General features: G+C 40.8%; 1 protein-coding gene across 4 annotated transcripts in view; it reads left to right on the forward strand.

Annotated features, from left to right (window-relative positions):
- Positions 1-22,022, forward strand: part of APTX (aprataxin) — a 205,870-nt gene that overhangs the window by 16,842 nt on the left and 167,006 nt on the right. The window contains exon 9 of one of the 4 annotated variants that reach the window (XM_074363171.1): positions 1-22,022. This exon is cut by the window's right edge and continues 26,038 nt beyond it. The exons of the other annotated variants lie outside the window; for them this stretch is intronic. The gene's annotated coding sequence lies outside the window, so the exon portion shown is untranslated. 4 annotated transcript variants of the gene reach the window in all.

Below are 22,022 nucleotides of genomic sequence, written 5' to 3' on the forward strand. Positions count from 1 at the left end.
GAATGTAGTCCTTACCTTGTCAGCCCAGCTTATCCATAGTTCCTTCTGTCTGGCTCAACCCTGGACCTTTGAGCCTGCCCAATTGGCTACTTCCTCTTCTGCAGCGCTTGCAGTAAGTAAGTAATGCCGTGGCCCATGGGGTTCTCCTTCAGCCCAGCTGTGGAGGGGATGTGGCTTCAGGTGTCATCAGGTATTAGGCATTGTAACTCTTTTCAAAATCATGGGATTGTTGGTTAAGAACAGACTCTGGATTCAGACTTGGATCTCAGTCCTGTCTTGGTACTCAGATCTGAGGAATCTTAGGCAAGTTACTTATACTTTCTGAACTTAAGGGTTATAAGTGTTAAATAAAATAATCCGTGTAAAAGATTTAGCATAGTACCTGGCACAGAGAAGGGCTCAATAAGTGGTAGCTAGAAGTCCCTACTTTTATTTTGGTGGGGGCAGTGGTGGGGATTGGGAAGGAAGGTTCACTTGATGTATCCACGTTTCCACATCTGGTGCCTTGGAATCCCTAGAAACTCTGTTTCTAAAGGTATACTACATGGACTCCAGGGATCAGAATTACTAATTTCCTTTTAAAAGACGTAAATACCTAAGTTCTACCCAGAACTATTGAATCACAATTCCTTGTGCCTAGCAGTTTGCATTATATAGCAAACATTCAGGGTGATCTTTATTCATACTAAAGTTTGAGAACCACAGTTTAAATGAGCCCTTAGCTTCAAAGCACCTGATATTTCTGAAGCTGCTAGATTAGGACTCATTCTTCGTTTTCTGGTTGGCTTTCTTGGCCAATTGTGGGCTTTCCTTCCCTCTGCAGGGTCAATGTTATTTCAGGATCCAGGAGGACCTTGGGCATTAGATGAGGGAGAGTGACTGGCTGTAGTGACCATCCTTCCCTTTCTGCAGGGGTTGGAGGGACTGCTTCTGTCCCCAGGCTCTTAGGAGCCAGTTGAGCTGATGACTGCTCTTCAGTGGGAGCCCATCCTCTCTTCTCATCCAGAAGCTTGGCTTGGGACCCTAAAGAATGCAGCCTGCCTTAGGCTCAGAGCATATTTGTTTTCCATTTTCTGGGTTTGTCTCTGATATCCAGGTACTAAAAGTCCCTCCACAGACCAGACTATACTTGGGATGGTCATTAAGAGTCTCTGTGGGTTCAGGGACACTTCCTGGAATGTGGCATCTGGCAGTTTATCATATTCATTGGATGTGGCTAGATATCAGAGATTCAAGGGCTCATCTGTGACAGAGTTGGCCTAACTGTCTCTCTCTGTCCCAGTAACCCCAACTTGGAGACTTCGTCAGAGCTCTTCTGTAGACTAGATTACAGAAAATATGATGAAAGCCATGAAGCCTACTCCCCAGAATAAGGTATATATACACATTTTATATACATTAATAGGGAGTTTATAAAGTCCCTAAATTGCTTTCATAGACTCCGTACGGGTCTGTGGACGCACCTTAGGAACCTCTGCTCTGGAGAAAAGGGTCATCACCATGCTTCTAGGATGTCAGGAGGTGTCTGGGATCACCATGGAGGACGAGGGGCGAGACCACCTCCAGGGTGTTTCTGGGATGCTCTCCTTTGGTCTCAGTGCTCCTCCCTCAGTCCTTTGGTATATGCACAACCTGGGGGCCTCTGGCTGGAGATGGAATTCGGGCCCGGGAACTGCTGGCTCCAGTTTAGCCTCCACACTCAGGCAGGAGTCTTGGGAAACGGGGAAATCCTCTGATCTGAGGGGTTTGGGAACCTTGGCTGACAGGCTCATCATAAGCTATCTAAAAGGCATTAAATATGCTTTATCAGAATGAATGTGTAGGGGGAAACAGTACTGATCATCTGCACAAATAGATCAGCTGCATCATGACCGTATCGCAAGACAGTGGGAGTGGCAGTATTTCTTGTGTACAGTCTGTTAATGTTACAAACTGTACTGAAGACCCAGTACAGCTTGTAGCAGCTTGTACTGCCAAACTAATGCAGAGATTTTAGAGGCCCCAGCCAGTGCACTTGAGAATTACAGAACATTTAACTAAACTTCAGATTATGTGCTCAGTGAACTTAAAAAAAAAAAAAGATATTGCAAAAGCATTCAATTTAACTTTCCACCTAATCAATAATGTTATATAGTTCAATATATCAGTGTTAAAATCAGGATGAGGATATTTGATAAGAAACTACAACCAAAGAGACTATCACAGACAGTATAGTATGTGAGATATAATGAAGGAAAATTTGGAAGTGAGGTAACCACCTCTAAATTCTTTGTTTAGCCAGGCTACTCAGTGAGCTTGAATAATAATAGCTCTTTTAGAACAGGTGTAAATAATGACTTGGAGGGGCCAGAAAAAGGATGTGAAATATTGAGGTATATAGACCCCATGCCACACCCTCCCCTAGGTGGGCTATTACTGACAATACTAGAAAAAAAATTACTTTCTTTGTCTATGTTATATAGGAATTTTATCATTTATCATTGCATTAAAAGTGAGTGGAGTCTTCTCAAAGTACACGGCAAACTGGCATGAAAAAAATTGACGAAAAACATGTAAATCACATTTATGATGCCAGATCGTAATATTTTCTCCATTAGGGAGAAATTTTCTCCACTGTCTTCTTTTATCTTGGCTCCGTCATAGCCAGGCAAGGCAGCAGTTTTATCAAAATAAAGCAGTTGAATATGGATGGATACTTTAAACTCTAGTCAAGAAGGCACGTTTATAACTGAGTTCTTCTGTTGCTGTAAGAGAACGTAGGTAGATGTGACCGTCAGAGCTGAACTGCAACTGGAAACTGAGCAAGTGAGTGCCTTATACGAGGGCATGAAGAACAGACCTTCAGCAGATCTTAAGTCAGGGCTGGAGGGAGAGACTCTCAAAGTCCATTAGGCAGACTCTGAAATGGAGTAATTTAGTATTTATATCTTAATCTGTTAACTTTTTTTTTTTAAGCCAACAGACTACCACTAAGGAATGAACTTTGGGTTTTAGAGTCTGACTCAGGGAGGGGCTGGTAGGTGAGTATTATGTAAGCAATTGTAAAATGACTCATCAATCAGTGACATCCTCAAATGCCTGAGAGTCACCCTTTTGGCAGCTGCTCTCTACCTCGACCTCAGGGAAGGAAATAGCCTGGACATGGGGCAGTGGGAAAGGAGTTCTGGGATTCTGGGCCACTTTCTACCCAATTCCTTTTGCTTGTTCCATTTTGCAAGTTTATTTTGAGACCATCTATTTCAACTTTGTCATTTTTTTTAGGAGGCAGCTGGGACTTGGAGGTTTAAGGGGCTCATTTAGCAATTTAAACCAGATCTTTTCTTGTACTGAAGTCATCTTCTTAACTCTTCCCAGTTGCTTGCAAGGTATTGACATCTTATTTGTAAGATTCGAGTCTTCAGACTCCAGTTGGTTAGATTCTATTGTTCAGTCCCCAAGGTCTCCTTTTTTTTTTCCTAAGACCAAAATTGGCAGATGAGCTTTCTAAAACACAAGAGATTCTTTACATCCATGCCTTCACCTGTAAAGTAAGTTTTAAAAGATGTCTTCATCTGCCCCACTTAATGCTGATTCTGGACCCATGTGGGGAGCAAAATGCATAGCCGAATCTAGGGATTTAAATGACATCACTGGAGCATTTCCTTTCCATCTCTTAGTTCTGCTTTCCTGTGTTGACTCGCTCCAGGGATGGGGGTGGGGAGGATAAAAATAGCCACATGCCTCAGAGAGAGGGCAATCCTTTTCCTTGACATTCCTGCCAAAGTATAGAAAGGGCTCTGACTCTTTCTGCTTAGGTCACATACTCATCTCTCGACTAGTCACTGTGTTTCTTAGGAGGATGACATACTCTGGCCATCTTGAGCAATAGGACCATCTTGAGGTGTGAGGGAAGGAGGATCACAGGACTGATGGCCTCACTAGAATTACTTGGAACATGGAAGAGCAATTTGCAAAATAATAGATATTTACCTCTCACATGGACCATATGGATCATCCCAACACACTGGAAGCTCTCTTGACCCCACCCTGATGTTGATGGGATCTAAGCCTAAAAAGGAGGCAAACAGTCATGGGTTTCTGGCAGCTACAAGTTGAAAGTTGACACAACCCACAGCTCCCACCCCGGACCTGTACTGTTTGCCTTGACTGGAGGAAAAACTATCATGTTCAAACTGAATAGTTACTATGCAAGGACCTTTTGCAGAAACTTCTCCAGAAGCTGTAGGATGTACTCCTATTGCGCTGGCTGGAGTTGCCAGGGTCCTGAGGCAGCTCCATGTCCTGGCTCACTAGGAGATCACCAGCCTCTGCTGCTCTTTCGTTGGCTGCATTCTAGGGTAGGAGGCCAGGGCCAGGGCAGAGGAATGGGCTTTGGGAGTTGCCTGAGAAGCCAGGTGAGAGCTAGTTTCTTATCTACTACTGATAGTATTTCTACTGTCACAAGTATTCTCAAGGTTGTGAATACCTAGAGAATTGTCCAGTGACTGGGGATTGGAAAACGATTACTTTTGCTTTTAAGAACCCATAAAGAGGAAAATGTTCATGACAGAACAAGGGGAGAAAGTAGGTCAAATACTAAAATGGGATCCCTCTAGCTTGTCAGGCATTAGAGAAGAGACCTAAGATTTTGTAGAGAGGCCCCAGTAGGCACACCTGTCTGAATACCCCACCTAAGAAGCTATTAATATATGTCCCATATGAATGAGGAAAGGCACCTTATTCAGGCAGAAGCTTTTACCCACTCACCCCTGAGGCTGAGGCTCACATGTGCAGCGTTACAGGGTGGGGACCCTGTTTCTCACCAGACCATGAGGTTCTCTAGGACAGAAGCTGTTTCTTTGATTCTCCATCATGTGCCCAGTAAAGTTTAGTGTACCTAGAACGTAATAGGATCCCAATAAAACTTTGTTGAATGAGTGAAACCTTGTGTCATACCTTGAAAGCATTATAGGAAACAACTCTTTCTTGCAGCTGGATTTACATGTCAAATGTGTGGTCTGGTGCGGCTGCATCTGGCTTTTGGAAACATTGTGATAAATGTCCTGCTGCTGTTGTCTATGAGCATACATCGCTCATGTATCAGAATTAGTGGAACATAAACATGTTAATATTTTCCCACATGACGCTCCAGGTTATCAATCTGCTAACAAACAGGGTGATTAGAGCTGCTGAGGTTTTCCTTACCTTTCCTATGCTCTATTTTTAGAGGGATTGCTATCTTTGGCCACCAGATGGCAGCCTTTGAACATTAAATTCTTAATTTATCCTTTATTCCAGAGCTTTTTTGGGGAAGAAGTTTTATGTAACTCTTCTATGTTTCAGGATCAGTGTTTTAAAATAAAATAGAGGGGTTTTTAAAATAAGGCCCTATGTATGTTTAACTGATCTCCTAATTAGGATAGAAGTTTGACAGAAAGCCAGGGTGTAGATAAGAATACAAAACATACACGATTGATAGGGGAGGCCATTTGATCTGGAGGTTAAATAGACTCTAAAATTGGCTAGTGCCAGGGTTGAGGTCTGATTCTGGCACTAAGAAGGTGAGGGTCTTGGACATATCAAGTGTATGGTAGGCATTGGAAATATGCTAGCTGGCTCATTCCCTCCCATTTCTTAAGGTGACCCCAAGCTTAGTAACTCTTGTTCCAGTCGCAGGCAGACCTAGAAGTAGCACTAGGAGCTGCTTCTCCTGGGTATGTCTTTGAAAAGTGGCATAATTTTTACATTGACATAATTGTTATTTCTCTGTTGGCTCAATATTAGAGGAAGCACCGTCAAAGCGAGATAAATGATCCACAGAGAAGATAAAGGGCTGTGTGTGCATTTTTCATGGGCCAGCTTCCCCCAAAGCCTCTTACCGATAAAAGAACCCAGCTTCACCTCTGTCCTCCAGCTGTTTCAGTGCTTCTGTCATCTAAGCAGGCAGAACAAGCGCCTCAACCTCAAGTAGTACAGGATATTAGAGCTGGAAAGAACTTTACAAACCAGTGCTGCTGATGTTTTGAAGGAGTCACAGATTCTGAGAATTTGGTGAGAGCTGTGGACCCTCTTCCCATGTATACGCTTCCATACAGATGAATCATCTATGAATTTCCTAGGGCAGACGTTCTTAGCTGGTATACGCTCATGTGTGTGTACATCTCTTAGACCCTGATTATTTTGAAACATCTGGTAGAGCATTTCTCCAGACCACATACAGAAATTCACTCTGCTACCAGTGGGAGAACATCTAATGCCCCTGTGTCTTGGAGGCAGACAAATGTATAATCTCTTGCCTTGAGAAGGTGTTAAAATTCTTTAATCTAGTAGCCTCTGTGTGTCCCACTGAGTTGTCTGGGACACTGAAGTAGTTGTTTTTAACACCAGTGACAAAGTTATGTCTTTATTAAACATCAAGAGTGCTTATATTCCCAAACTCATGCTGGGAGAAAATATACTAAAATGTTAATTTGTGGTCTTTGGATAGTAAGAAGTTGGGTAACTTAAATTTTATTATGTTGTGCATATTTCTAATTAGCTGCAGTAAGTGTGTATTTGGGAATGTGAGAAAAAAGTTTTATTTAAAAAAAAGTAACGTTACAAGGGGATGAAATCAACATTCAGTTATTTGTATTTAGTAGCCAGTAAAGCCAAAAATGGCTAATAGTTTTAACAAGTCATATCAGTTCTGCAGCCTGCTGTAGAGGAGAAAGACACCCTGCAAGGCTTAATTCCAGGCCTCGAACAGGTTCCCGTGGGCCTGAGGATGACACAAATGAAGGTAATTCATGTCCTGGATCTGATTTCCCTACCACTAGATCTAGAAAAGTAGATTTTCTCTGCCCCCAATCTTGATCACGCTCTTTCACAGAGATATCAACTGCATTTTGTTCAAAACTGTTGTACATAGCAACTTCCTGCTTGTATTTACAAATGTCTTTCAGCAGCCATTGAAGTTCCATGATTTCTCTTGTGTGTTATGTTGATATGGCATCTTATATTAAGTTTCCAAATATTGAACCATCCTTGAGTTCTGGGAATCAACCTTCTTGGTTTCTGAGGGCTACTCTCTCAAGCGTTGACTTGAACTCCAGGAAACATTTTTTAAAACTTTTTTTTTTAAATTGAAGTATAGTTGGTTGACAGTGTTGTGTCAGTTTCTGATGTACAGCATAATGTTTCAGTCATACATATACATTCACATATTTGTTTTCATATTCTTTTTCATTATAGGTTATTACAAGGTTTTATTGGATATAGTTCCCTGTGTTATGCAGTATAAACTTGTTTACCAGGAAACATTTTTGATGAGGTGGGGATGGAAGATAAGGTTTATAGATTAACTCATGTGTGAGTGCTTTGTGGCCTGAAACCCAGACTTCAGACATAAAATACCAGGAGAAGAGGAGGAGCAAAAGGGACCTGAAAATCAAGAGAAGGGTCAGGATTTTGGCTTTGGATGTCCTTTGTGTTAGAGAATTTAAGTAAGGGGAGAAGTGAAGAGGGAACAAAAAGAAGTCAGAGAAGCTAAACCACTTTACATAATGAAAAGGGAGAGAGAGAGGAGAAAGAAGATACAGGAAGTGAACATTTGGTGAAGACCTTGAGACATCTGGGAAGTGGGAGCTTTCAAGTGGTCAAGTGGTCTGGAGAGGAGGGAGGAGGAGATTTTGGAGAAAGTTACTCTCCCTGATGTGACCTGAATCCCCTGTAATCATTTTTGAGAGATGTAAGAAAAGATTATACACATCATCTTTTTGGGGGGGAAATTTAGATTTCTGTTGTTTTTGGTCCATTTCTCATATCTTGCATTTTGTGTTTCTTCTTTTTTCTTTTTTTTTTTTTTTTTAACATTTTTTATTGATTTATAATCATTTTACAATGTTGTGTCAAATTCCAGTGTTCAGCACAATTTTTCAGTTATTCATGGACATATACACACTCATTGTCACATTTTTTTCTCTGTGAGTTATCATAACATTTTGTGTATATTTCCCTGTGCTATACAGTGTAGTCTATTCTACAATTTTGAAATCCCAGTCTATCCCTTCCCACCCTCCACCCCCCTGGTAACCACAAGTCTGTATTCTCTGTCTGTGAGTCTATTTCTGTCCTTTATTCACGCTTTGTTTTTGTTTGTTTGTTTGTTTTTGTTTTTTAGATTCCACATATGAGCGATCTCATATGGTATTTTTCTTTCTCTTTCTGGCTTACTTCACTTAGAATGACATTCTCCAGGAGCATCCATGTTGCTGCAAATGGCATTATGTTGTCGGTTTTTATGGCTGAGTAGTATTCCATTGTATAAATATACCACATCTTCTTTATCCAGTCACCTGTTGATGGACATTTAGGCTGTTTCCATGTTTTGGCTATTGTAAATAGTGCTGCTATGAACATTGGGGTGCAGGTGTCATCCTGAAGTAGATTTCCTTCTGGATACAAGCCCAGGAGTGGGATTCCTGGGTCATATGGTAAATCTATTCCTAGTCTTTTGAGGAATCTCCACACTGTTTTCCATAGTGGCTGCACCAAACTGCATTCCCACCAGCAGTGTAGGAGGGTTCCCCTTTCTCCACAGCCTCTCCAGCATTTGTCATTTGTGGATTTTTGAATGACGGCCATTCTGACTGGTGTGAGGTGATACCTCATTGTAGTTTTGATTTGCATTTCTCTGATAATTAGTGATATTGAGCATTTTTTCATGTGCTTTTTGATCATTTGTATGTCTTCCTTGGAGAATTGCTTGTTTAGGTCTTCTGCCCATTTTTGGATTGGGCTGTTTATTTTCTTCTTAGAGTCATATGAGCTGCTTATATATTCTGGAGATCAAGCCTTTGTTGGTTTCACTTGCAAAAATTTTCTCCCATTCCGTAGGTTTTCTTCTTGTTTTATTTCTGGTTTCCTTTGCTGTGCAGACACTTGTAAGTTTCATTAGGTCCCATTTGTTTATTCTTGCTTTTATTTCTTCTAGGAGAAAATTTTTGAGATGTATGTCAGATAATGTTTTGCCTATGTTTTCCTCTAGGAGGTTTATTGTATCTTGTCTTACGTTTAAGTCTTTGATCCATTTTGAGTTGATTTTTGTATATGGTGTAAGGGAGTGTTCTAGCTTCATTGTTGTACATGCTGCTGTCCAGTTTTCCCAACACCATTTGCTGAAGAGACTGTCTTTATTCCAATGTATATTCTTGCCTCCTTTGTCGAAGATGAGTTGACCAAAAGTTTGTGGGTTCATTTCTGGGCTCTCTATTCTGTTCCATTGGTCTATATGTCTGTTTTGGTACCAATACCATGCTGTCTTGATGACTGTAGCTCTATAGTATTGTCTGAAGTCTGGGAGAGTTATTCCTCCAACCTCTTTCTTTCTCTTCAGTAATGCTTTGGCAATTCTAGGTCTTTGATGGTTCCATATAAATTTTATTATGATTTTTTCTAATTCTGTGAAATATGTCCTGGGTAATTGGACAGGGATTGCATTAAATCTGTAGATTGCCTTGGGCAGTGTGACCATTTTAACAATATTGATTCTTCCAATCCAAGAGCATGGAATATCTTTCCATTTTTTAAAGTCTTTTTTAATTTCCTTCATTAATGGTTTATAGTTTTCTGTGTATAATTCTTTCACCTCCTTGGTTAGATTTATTCCCAGATATTTTATTACTTTGGGTGCTATTTTAAAGGGGATTGTTTCTTTACTTTCTTCTTCTGTTGATTTATCGTTAGTGTAAAGAAATGCAACTGATTTTTGAACGTTAATTTTGTAACCTGCTACCTTGCTGAATTCCTCAATCAGCTCTAGTAGCTTTTGTGTGGACCTTTTAGGGTTTTCTATATATAGTAGCATGTCATCAGCATATAATGACACTTTTACCTCTTCTTTTCCAATTTGGATCCCTTTTATTTCTTTCTCTTGCCTGACTGCTGTGGCTAGGACTTCCAGGACTATGTTGAATAGGAGTGGTGATAGTGGGCATCCTTGTCTTGTCCCAGATTTTAGTGGGAAGCTTTTGAGTTTTTCCCCGTTGAGTACTATGCTGGCTGTAGGTTTGTCATATATAGCTTTTATTATGTTGAGATATGTTCCCTCTATACCCACTTTGGCGAGAGTTTTTATCATAAATGGGTGTTGAATTTTATCAAATGCTTTTTCTGCATCGATTGGGATGATCATGTGGTTTTTGTCCTTTCTCTTGTTGATGTGATGTATTACACTGATTGATTTGCGTATGTTGAACCAGCCTTGTGTCCCTGGGATGAACCCCACTTGGTCATGATGTATAATCTTTTTTATGTGTTGTTGGATTCTATCTGCTAAAATTTTGGTGAGGATTTTGGCGTCTATGTTCATCAGTGATATTGGCCTATAATTCTCTTTTTTTGTAGTGTCTTTGCCTGGTTTTGGTATCAGGGTGATGGTGGCTTCATAGAATGAGTTTGGGAGTATTCCCTCCTTTTCAATCGTCTGGAAGAGTTTGAGAAGGACTGGTATGAGTTCTTCTTTGTATGTTTGGTAGAATTCCCCGGTGAAGCCGTCCGGTCCTGGACTTTTATTTGTAGGGAGGTTTTTAATTGCTATTTCTATTTCCTTTCTAGTGATCGGATTGTTCAAGTGTTCAGATTCTTCTTGATTCAGTTTTGGTGGACAGTATGTTTCCAGAAACTTGTCCATCTCCTCTAGGTTATCCAGTTTGGTTCCATATAGTTTTTCATAATATTCTTGTATGATATTCTGTATTTCTATTTTGTTTGTTGTAATTTCTCCATTTTCCTTTCTTATTTTGCTAATTTGTGCTCTCTCTTTTTTCTTCTTTGTGAGTTTGGCCAGAGGTTCGTCGATTTTATTTACTTTTTCAAAAAACCAGCTTTTGGTTTGGTTGATTTTTTCTATGGTCTTGTTAATCTCTATTGTATTTAATTCCTCTCTGATCTTTATTATTTCCTTCCTTCTGCTGCTTTTTGGGGCTTTTTGTTCTTCTTTTTCTAATTCATTCAGGTGGTGGGTTAAATTGTTTATTTGAGATTGTTCTTCTTTTTTGAGGAAGGCCTGTATCGCTATAAACTTCCCTCTTAGCACTGCCTTTGCTGTGTCCCATAGGTTTTGAGTGGTTGTGCTTTCATTATCATTAGTCTCAAGTTATTTTTTAATTTCAGCTTTGATTTCCTCATTGATCCATTGTTTTTTCAATAACATATTGTTTAATCTCCATGCTTTCCTTTTTTTCTCCTTTGTTTCTCTGTTGTTGATTTCCAGTTTCATGGCAGTGTGGTCAGTAAAGATGCTTGAGATAATTTCTATCTTCTTAAAATTGTTGAGGTTTCTTTTGTGCCCAAGTACATGATCGATCCTGGAAAATGTTCCATGTGCACTTGAAAAGAATGTATATCCTATTTTTGGGGGGTGTAATGCTCTGAAAATATCCACCAAATGTAGTTTTTCTATTGTAGTATTTAATTTCTCTGTTGCCTTGTTTATTTTGTGTGTGGAAGGTCTGTCTAGTGATGTTAATGCAGTGTTAAAATCTCCAACTATGATTGTATTCCCATCAATATCCCCCTTTATCTCTGTTAGTAATTCTTGTATGTACTTAGGTGCTCCATATTGGGTGCATATATATTAACGAGTGTAAAATCCTCATCTTGTATCGCTCCTTTAATCATTATAAAATGTCCTTCTTTATCTTTCTTTATGGCCTTTGTTTTAAAGTCTATTTTGTCTGAAATCAGTACTGCAACACCTGCTTTTTTGGCTTTTCCATTTGCATGGAATATCATTTTCCATCCTTTCACTCTCAATCTATATGTGTCCTTCTCCCTAAAGTGGGTCTCTTGTATGCAGCATATTGAAGGTTTTTGCTTTATTATCCAGTCTGCCACTCTGTGTCTTTTGACTGGAGCATTTAGTCCATTAACATTTACAGTAATTAATGATAGATGTGTGTTTATTGCCATTTTGAACTTATCTTTGTGGCTGAATTGGTATATCCTCTTTGTTCCTTTCTTCTTCCTTTTGTGATTTGGTAATTTTCCTTTGTATTATCATGGATTTTATTTAATTTTTGTGACTCCTTTGTAAATTTTTGGCTTGTGGTTACCCTTTTTTGTAAATCTATCAACCCATTACTATAACTGTTTTTATTAAACTGATAGTAACATAATCTCAAACCCATCCTACTGTTAAAAAAATTTTAAAAAGAAAGAAAAAAAAATCCTATATTTCCCTGCCTCCCTCTCCCACTCTCAGTAATTTGTATGTCTTCTTTTATAATTTCATGTTTACTTTATTTGTAATTCATGAGTTACCACCTTTCCAGTTGTGTGTTTCTCATTTCTGTAGCATCCTGCTGCTTTTCTATTTAGAATAGCCCTTTCAATATTTCTTTTAGCATGGGTTTAGTGTTGCTAAACTCCTGCAGCTTTTTTTTTTTTTTTTTTTGTCTGTGAAACTCTTTATTTCTCCTTCTATCCTCAAGGATAGCCTTGCTGGATAAAGGATCCTAGGCTGCATCTTTTTTTCATTCAGGGCTTTTAATATATCTTGCCACTCCCTGCTGGCCTGTAGTGTTTGTGTAGAGAAATCAGCTGAGAGCCTTATGGGGGTTCCCTTGTAACTTACTCTTTGCTTTTCTCTTGCTGCCTTTAGAATCATTTCTTTATCCTTGACTCTGGCCATCTTGATTATGATATGTCTTGGTGTGGGTCTATTTGGGTTCTTCCTGTTTGGGACCCTCTGAGCTTCCTGTACTTGGATATCTGATTCCTTCTTTAAGTTTGGGAAGTTTTCAGTCATGATTTCTTCAAAAACCTTTTCAATCCCCTTTGATCTTTCTTCTCCTTCTGGGACCCCTATTATGCGAAGATTGGGACGCTTTATATTATCCCATAGGTCCCTTATGCTATTTTCATTATTTTTTATTTGCTTATCTTGTAGTTCTTCTGAATGGGTGCTTTCTATTGCCCAGTCTTCTAGATCACTAATTCATTCCTCTGCATTATCTAGTTGGCTTTGCACAGCTATTAGATCATTCCTCATCTCTGTCAATGAGTTTACCCATTCTACTTGGCTCTTCTTTATAGCTTCAATTTCATTTTTGACATATTTTATATCTCTAAACACTATCTCTTTTAATTCCTTCAGCAATTCGATCACTCCTTTTTTGAAATCTTGATCTAGTAGGCTATCGATGTCTATTTCGTTGATCTTTCTTTCAGGGGATTTCTCTTGTTCTTTTAATTGGGAAAGGTTTTTCTGCTTCTTCATCTTGCTCATACCTCTTTGGCACTGTGGTTTATGGAGTATCAGTTGTTTATTTTGGTCTTTAAGGATTTTATCTATCTGATGCCTATTTAGGAATAGAACTTAGGAAAGAAAGAAAAAAAAAGAGAGAGAAAGAATTTTAAAAGAAGGGAGAAAGAGGGTTTGAAAACAGTGTATAATGAATAATAGAAGAGTGAGTTGAAGCAGAGTATTAATCGGGTTGAGATGTCCTTTTAAAACCTTTACAAAAAGGGGGGGGGGGAGATGAATAGATGTATTTGAAACCTGTGTCTAATCAATAGCAGGACATCAAAACCCAAGAGAAATGGAAATGAATTAAGAAGTAAAAATTAAGAGAGTAACAGAAAATAGAACAGGTAAAAACAGATTTAAAAAAAAGGGGGGGGAGGGGTTTGTCGGTGTTCTCCTGGAGTCTGTGTGTTTTTAATGTGAAGTCTTTCTGTCTTCGTCCTGTTTTGGAAGCTCAGCTTGCTGTTTTCAGAGGCCCTCCGTTGGCGCCCTCTTCTGTGCTGCTCCCAGCACCTGTCAGCAAGCCGATCGCGCCTCCTCCTAACACTGGGTCAGGTGCAGCTCTCTGCTCTGGGCGGGCGGGTGGCTGCCCTTCCGGATGCCGCAGTCAGATGTTGCAGACTGGCCAGGTAGGAGGGCGGGTCGTGCCCCCTCCCAGCACCGCGGTCAGGGGCTGTGTTCCTGTCCGAAAGGTGGGGGGGCCGCTCTCGCTCTACCTGCGCCGCCGGTAGCTCCGCTCTCTGTGCGGCTGCGCGCTCTGCCCTGGTCGCGCTCCGCAGGTGGGCTCGGGGAAGACCGAGGGACAGCCCTGTCCCTGCTCCGAGCCAAAACCCAGCTCCTTGTTTGTCTTTGTGGAGCAAGTTCTCTGAGGGACCAGGATGGAAGGATCCTATCTGCCCCGGGCTGCAGGCCAGTCTCAGTCTGGCCTTTGAGGCTAAGCCCTTCCGTGCGGATGCAGGTTTCGCCCCGCCCCCGCCTGAGTGCTCAGCGAGGAGGATATGGCGGCTGTCCCTGAGCCCCGCCCCTCTTCCCCCGAAAACTTTCCGCGGGTTTTCAGAGATGGGGGTGTGCACCCTTCCCCCGAGAGCACATCAACCTTGCTGTTTTATGGAGGGCCCAGGTTGTTCTGCCCTGTGCACCCACAGTCACAGCGTGCAGCCCCTTGCGTTCCCTCGGGGCTGCCTCTGTGCAGCCGCCCCCGTCCTCCGCCCGGCTTGTGCAGCCTGGCCCTGCCCGCCGCTGCCAGCCCGCGTCTCAGGCTGGGTGTCGGGGGGACGCTCTGTGCCCGTTTAACTTAGTTCTGTTAGTCAAGGGCTGCTCTGTACAGATCCAAGCCTCAGAGGCTCCCCCTCCGTCCCGCTGGCCTCTCAGTTGGAGAGGGGAGACGCAGCGAGCGAGCGCCAGTCCTCCTTTGTCGCTCCCTCCCCGCGGGACCCGTCCCGCTCTGCTTTGCCTTTTGTTCTTTCTTTTTTCCTTTTCTCCTACCAGATTTTTGTCGTCTTTATCTTTTGAAGAGGGCGATGTTCTGTCGGAGTTCCGCAGGTGCTCTGGTTGGCTGAGTGGGTCTGTAGATGTGGGTCTTGGTGTATTTGTGGGAGAGGGTGACCTGCGAGCGTCCTTCTACTCCGCCATCTTCTCCGTCCTTTTCTTGATTATGTTTGCTGAATACTTACGAAGTGTTAATTTTTGGAAAAGTAGTTCTTGCGTTTGTTATTTACTTTCATGGATTTATAATCTTTTTGTTTTTGCCTTTATTTCTTTTTTTATTTTTCTAAATTGAGTCAAATACTGAGTTTATATACTTTAATATTAAAATATCTTTTTTTATTAATAATTGAACCTTAAAAATCATGGGAATATTTATTACTATGAATTAATTGCTGGTTCGGACCTGAGATTTATGGAGACTACCTTGGCTGTTGTTAACAAGGAAATTTTAATCTGATTTTAAGACCTGAACCATGGGGTTTCCTCGTGTCCATTAGAGAATGCATACGTTCAGGATGCTAAGTGGAAGTGGTGTGTTTATCCCTAGGATAAGGCTCTATTCCTTGTACATGTCACACATGTTTTTTCTTCCTCATTTCTTGTAAATGAGTAGTTATACTTGGGTGCTCTCATCTCCTTTCTCCTTACTTGCATCATAACAATGAAACCGAAACCGTGTGACCTAGGCAAGGATCTGCCATTAGTCTTTTATACTTTGGTATGAATTTCAATTTCAGTGTTATCTCTTTCAGATAGGAACTTGCATTTCAGTTCTATTTGTACAACAAAAAATTTTGTCCTCAGTTAAAGGATTTTTAATTTTAATGAAGTACAACTCATCCCTTGCCCCTGCCCCACCCAAACTCATTGTTGCCTAGATTTTCTCCCATGTTATCCTCTTGGAGTTGTATAGTTTTGTATCTTACATTTAGATCTATGATCCATTTTGATTCATTTTTGTGACAAGGGTAAGGTCTGTGTCTAGATCTTTTTTTTTTTTGCATATGAATTATTTAAAGGATTAGTTAAAGGATTTAAAGCAGTACCTGATGGGAAAATTTTTAGTATGAAGTAAGCATCTCTTTCTTTCCCTCTTGCTGTCCCACTTCCCTGATAATGAGAAACTATGATTAGAGAGAAGAATTTCAAGGGAAAACAATACAATTGCTAGCAGAAAGTCATGTAAATTAGGGAGACTAGAGTGTGAGACCTCCACTCCTCCTTCAGCTGTTTGTTTTTCTGCCTTTGACAGCTGGTGGGGATGGGTTTATGGAAGCTTCTGCCTTCCTTGGGCTCAGTGTGCAAAAAGCATTTCCAACTCCAGCGTAACCATCAGCAGGGGCCTGCTCACCTCCTGCCTGTGCCTGGCTGCTGGTTCACAGGTGCCATGGAATGGAAGCAGTGTTCAGAAAGCTATGCATTTGTCTCTGTAACACAATCCCAAACTCACGTCAAGATTTGGGGGAAATTGAGCAAGGGCAGCTACCACTGATGTTAGTTGTAAAAAGTCAGTCCTTTGTAGAAGACGTGATTGAATCGTCACAATTTGGAAAGAAGTTGTCATGGTGTGTGATCTGCCCAGAGGCACTCTCCAAAACACCGCAAAACCCTCCAGGAATCTTTTCATCATTTTGGAACTCCAGTTTGCCAGGCTGACCTGCTGAGCATAGTGTTCTTTCTGTAAAGGCAGAGCTTGTTTTCCAGTTCCTGGTGGTGGGAAGAACACCAGAGTGGTGTCCCCTCTTTGAGAAAGAGATGGGAACTCGTTTGTGAAAGGGAGATGGGCATAGGGAGTGTTAGGTGTGTGGGTGAGCAGTTAGGAAAGGGGAGGTCTTTGGGGACAAAAGGATTTCTCATGCTGGGTTTACCATGAGACCTAGAAACTGGTTCCTTCAAGGTGAGATTTTCTTCCTCCTGCTGGGGCCTAGGAAGTACGGTCTGCTGGGTATAGAGGGAGGCATTAAATAAACAGTACCGAGGCTCCCTTTGTGACAGTCACCGACCTTGGCAGCAATGCCATAAGGTAGGTGGGCTTAGTTTCACTTTACTTGAGGAATTTACAACTCAGGGTAGTTCTTTCTCAGACCAGGGTAGGGGGTGGAGGATAGGAATCAGAAGCTGGAGCTCTTCCCTCACGTCCAGGTACCTCCTCCCGTATCCACACAGAACATCTCCTTCAAGTTGGTTACTGAGCCTTGACTTTCAGTCACAGTATGTTGGAAGGCAAGCTGCGAATGACCATAAGGTGAAGGCAGTGACTCTTGAAGGCTGGGACATCTTATTTGGATGTCCCCTTCCCTCAGCCCCCTTCATAAAAGTATGTGCTTCCCAACTGAAAGTACAGCTGAAAAATGACTTACTCCAGTAAAACATCTGCTGCCACTGAGCGAGGGGAGGTGGAAAGGGCCGAAGATCAGAGACCCAGCATGTCTGGATCTGTTTGGATCCTCCCTGCTCTGGCTGGCTTTTTGGAGCCTCAGTTTCCTTCGAGGTAAAATCAAGGGTTAAAACTGTAAGAAGTAAGTGAAATAAAGTATCTAAAGTGTTGGACACAGGGCTTGGCACTTTGGGTTTTAATTTACATTCCTTCCCCACAGCAGCGAGGTGGAATACACTGGCCTGCCTGGGAGAAAGTACCAGGCAGATGTGGACTGCACCCCTCCAGGAGGGGGCAGAGGTGGGTGGGAGGGGGAAGGGTCCAGGGGCTGTGGCTCCAGCCCCTGTGAAGCTCTTGCCTGACTTTTCCCTCCTTTCTCTTCCTGTGGAGATGGGCTGAGAGAGCTGAGCTAGGTCTCTGTACTGAGTTGGGGGCAGGAGCTGCCCTGGGATCCTCATCGTGAGAGTGCCCCTAGGGCTCTGTGGCATCCTTGGGTGTCAGAGGCTGCCCATAGGGGCTTGAGCCATAGGAGGTGGAGAAGAGAGATGGTGACCCCTGGAAGGAGTCCTGGGTTCCAGATGGCTAGGGATAGAGGAGGGTAAGCCCCAGGCCCTTCCCCAGGAGCCCACTGGAGACTTCGAGGCACCCTCATGAGAGGTTTGTGCTGGGGACTAGTTGGGCTGGTTGGAGGGTGGTAGTGATGGTGGTAGTGGTGGTGTGAGGACACCCCTGGGGCTTGAAGTCATGGAAGGCTCAGAGAGACCGTCTCAGAGAGCAGGAGCTGCTTGCTCGTCACAGGGACCTGGGCCTGGCAAGATCTGGACAACAAAGACTTCGCCTGCTGGCTGCTGCTCCACCTGGATGGATGAGGGCATCATGCTGGATTGCAGGGGTGAGTGCAGCTCCCCAGTAACCTGCTGGGGCTGTGCTTGGACTCCCAGACATTGGGCTGTGAGGAAGGTTCCTGTAATATACTTGGGGCTCTAGGGCTGCCCGTCTAAAAGTGATTTTAATATTACCTCTTGGAGAAATACCTGTATCTATCCTCAATGGCCAGTATTGATTTTTCTTAGTCTCTCATGTTAACCCAAAGGACCGACATCCTGGATGACAACCCTAGAAGCTTTGAAGTCGCGGAGTTAAAATGCCAAGTCTATCACTTAGCAGCTGTGACACTGGCAAGTTGTTTAACTTCTCTGATTCTCGGATTTCTCACCTGTGAAACAGGACACAATACATCTACCTCGTAGGATTACTGTTAAATCATAAGGGTAAAGCACTTGGTAGATGGTCAGTAAATAACTATGGTGATTATGGCAAATAGCTGTTTTCAAAGGAAATTTTCTTGTGGAATTGGTCTAATCTATTCAATGGAATTCTTGTTTCTGATGTGAAGAATGACAAAACATGCTAGTTCTCTCTGCCCTCCTGCCCTTTCCATCTCCCCTCCCTCAGTGGCAGCAGGCGTAAGATTTATTTTAGTAGATGCCAAATGTGCCTTAGGACCAAATAGCATTCTTGACAAAACAAATTACTTTTAGTTCAAAACAATTTTGAGAAAGGAAATAATTTAGCCCCTCCTCCAAACATAAGAGCTAGCAGTGGTAGTTTCTATATTAATTAATAAACTATTATTATTATTATTATTTTACTATAGAAGGATTTATTGAATATGTTAACATCATGAACCAGAAAATAATTTGGGGGAAAATAAATCCATGTATAAGTTGATCTGTTTTTTAGAAGCTAACACCACAAGATAAAGCACAGACTGGTGTCAAATCAATGAAAGATCAAATAATGTGGAGAAATGACAACCAAAATATAAGTATATGGCAGAGTTAAGATATCTAAAAATACTTTATTTGGTTTTGACTTATTAAAATGTTTTACATTAAAAGAAGAAAATTTCAAAAGAGATAACTTGTTTGAACTTTTCTCATGGCAAATTCAAATAGGTCTCAAGTCTCATTCAGATGGTTATCAAGGTCAGTAAAGCAGCCTATGTTCCTCTGAGATTGAACATGATTCACTTGATTCTACTTATCCTTCACTAGATGGCAACCCTAAGAAATGTGCAGCAGTTACCAACATGACTTTGTTATCTGGAGGGCACTGGGGCATGGAATTTCCAAGGATAGGAAGAACCCAATTTTAGTTTTCCAAATACTATACAGTGGAGATTTATGATACTGAAGAACTTCAGCTGAATCTCCTACTTTGAGTCATTCTTTCTTCCTTCCTATTAGTTACAGAATCTCCCTAATGTTCTAATAGTTCAGTGACTATAAGAATATACATATGTTCTGGGCTTTCCATCTTGGTTCTCAAATAGTTTCGGGCATTTGTATCATAAACCTGCACTGTATAGTATTGAAACTATTATGTTTTAAAGTAGAAAAACACTTTAGGTGACAGTTTAGGTGAATTCACTTCACAAAGGTTCGGAGCAACAGTAAACTTCAAGATTGAACTCCCAGTCCCTTGGCCAGGAGCAGATTAACATCCTAACTCAGTTGTTGTGCCTGTAAGGAAAGTAAACATTTTGTATAATTGTAAACCCCTATCATTATCATAGTATCTGCCCTCTGGGTCCTTCCCTCCTGTTTTCCGTGTGTTCTATCCCCAGAAAACTTGTGAGGTTTTAAACCAGTGTGACTAATAGCAAAGATGGTCGACAGGGCATCCTCTCTCCTTCTGTGGCTCATTGCTTCCTGGATGGGGCTACTCTCTACACATAATGTAATTGTGTTTTTCACATTGTCCTCTCCTTTAAAATCCAAGGAGGAGTTACCAAAATGAAAAGCAACAGACCTTAAAGATGAACAATGCAGGCAGATACTTTGGACATTGTATTATAATTAAAAGTGTTTCTGAATTGCTTTTTAGTCTCTCATCACTGTATTCATATGGCTTCTGTTTCTGGAGAGAAAAACCTAATTTTTGTCTTTTTAACAGAATTACCTAATTGCATAGTCATTTTCAACCATACAAAAGCCCACATTAACAATGAGCCAAGGGAAATAATTATGACTCGCAGACTGGGAATAGGTAAATGATCTGATATGTAGTTCTTGTGCTTGAGGGATTTAATTAGACATTGACAGGAAAAGAATTTTTCTGAAGAAAAAAAAAATCTTGTGACTTAATTCACAGTGTACTTAGCTATAGACAGTTCTATTGACAGAAATTGTTTAATGTTTTTTCTGATTCATTTGGTGCTTAACAAAGGATTTTAGCTCTTGCTTTTCAACTCATTGTGTGATTCTTTCATTTTAATTTTTATTGACTGGTGAAATAAATAAAATAATTATAGTGAGAAATTTTAATATGTAGATATTAAAATTAGACATCTCCAGGAGGCAGATAATAAGGACATATAGTAACTGAACACTACAATAAGTAAATGTGTGTGTGTGTGTGTGTGTGTGTGTGCATGCACACGTGCATATAAGCACCCAGGTGTGCACTCATGTATAGAGAAGAAGGACCCTCATATTTGAATAGAGAAGATGTACTCCCCCCATATGTTCATGGAACATTTAAACTATTTGATCCCATATCTGACCATAAAGAAAGCTTGATACAGCTTTGTGTTATTTCACTTTTTGCAACAATCATGTATTACTTTTATAATGCAAAAAAACCGCCAAAATAAAGACAAAATTTAAAAATGTGTTTGCTCTATTTTTAAGAATAGAACAATGTTTGGCACATATTAGGCACTCAGTAAATGTTGGCTGCATAAATAAGCAAATGGATATTAACATTCATTGAGTACCTACTATGTACTAAGCACTGGACATCAGGCATTGCCTTTTAGCTGTGTGGCCTAAAGCCATTTGAGTTAAATGGATTTTAGTATATCACAGAGCAAACCATGTGCCCTCAAGCATAACAGATAACAAGCCTGCAGTTACTCCTTTAGCCCATGACAAGGGGCTGTACCTGTTCTCCAGCTGCATCGTAAGGGATTCTGCTAAAGTGGTTTATTTTATATCTTTGATATACAAGCATACATTTCCCATACTTCAGGTAATAATTTACAGGATGAGCGAGGGCTGATAAGGGCGTATGGAGTAGGGGAAACTCTCTGACAGTAACATGCTGACTGCACTAGGTAACTCTGATGTCCTCTCCAACTTTACCAAGAATAATTCTTCCATCTCCAGGCACACTAGCTCTGTTGTCTTTACTTATTATTATTTTTAACTGGTTATCTGCAAATAGGTTCTTTTTTCTTTCATTTAAAAATAATTCTTCCTTCTTTTCAAAATATTGGCTTAGTTGAAGGGTCTGAGTTTCTACTGTGCTTTATGACTTAATTAATTTGTAATAGGCACACCCTCCAGAAGTACTGCTCACCATAACAAGCACTCATTCTCCGATATTTTCAATCAAGGAAAATGAAGTGGATTAAGCTATTTACTTGTTTTTTTAATTAGGCATTTGCTTACAATTTGGAAATGTTTACTGCCCATAGGCAAAGTTAGCATCATTATTAAAGGTAGTACATTTTTCTACCCAATAAGGTCCATCTTCACTAATAGTAGGCAGAATAGTAGGGCACCTGTGTGTTTTTTTTCTTTTTAAAAACTGTCAGTTATTTAAAATTTATTTTTATTTATTTTTTAAAATTCTTATTTTTTATTGAAGTGTAGTTTGATTTACAATGTTAAAACTCAATTATTGAGAGCTTGGTATGTCCTGGGCACTGAACAAAACTCTGTATTTTAATCCCTACAACAATCTTATGAACTAGGTGTGATGAAGAAACCAAGGCTAAGTGAGATAAATAATAAAATCAATAACAGAAATTCTCTCTGGCTGCAAAGAGAATGCTTTTAACCACTGTGTTACACTTCTTGTCTGTTGTGTGGTCATATTCTG

This window comes from Camelus bactrianus, chromosome 4 (assembly GCF_048773025.1).
Source record: "Camelus bactrianus isolate YW-2024 breed Bactrian camel chromosome 4, ASM4877302v1, whole genome shotgun sequence".
Taxonomy (NCBI): domain Eukaryota; kingdom Metazoa; phylum Chordata; class Mammalia; order Artiodactyla; family Camelidae; genus Camelus; species Camelus bactrianus.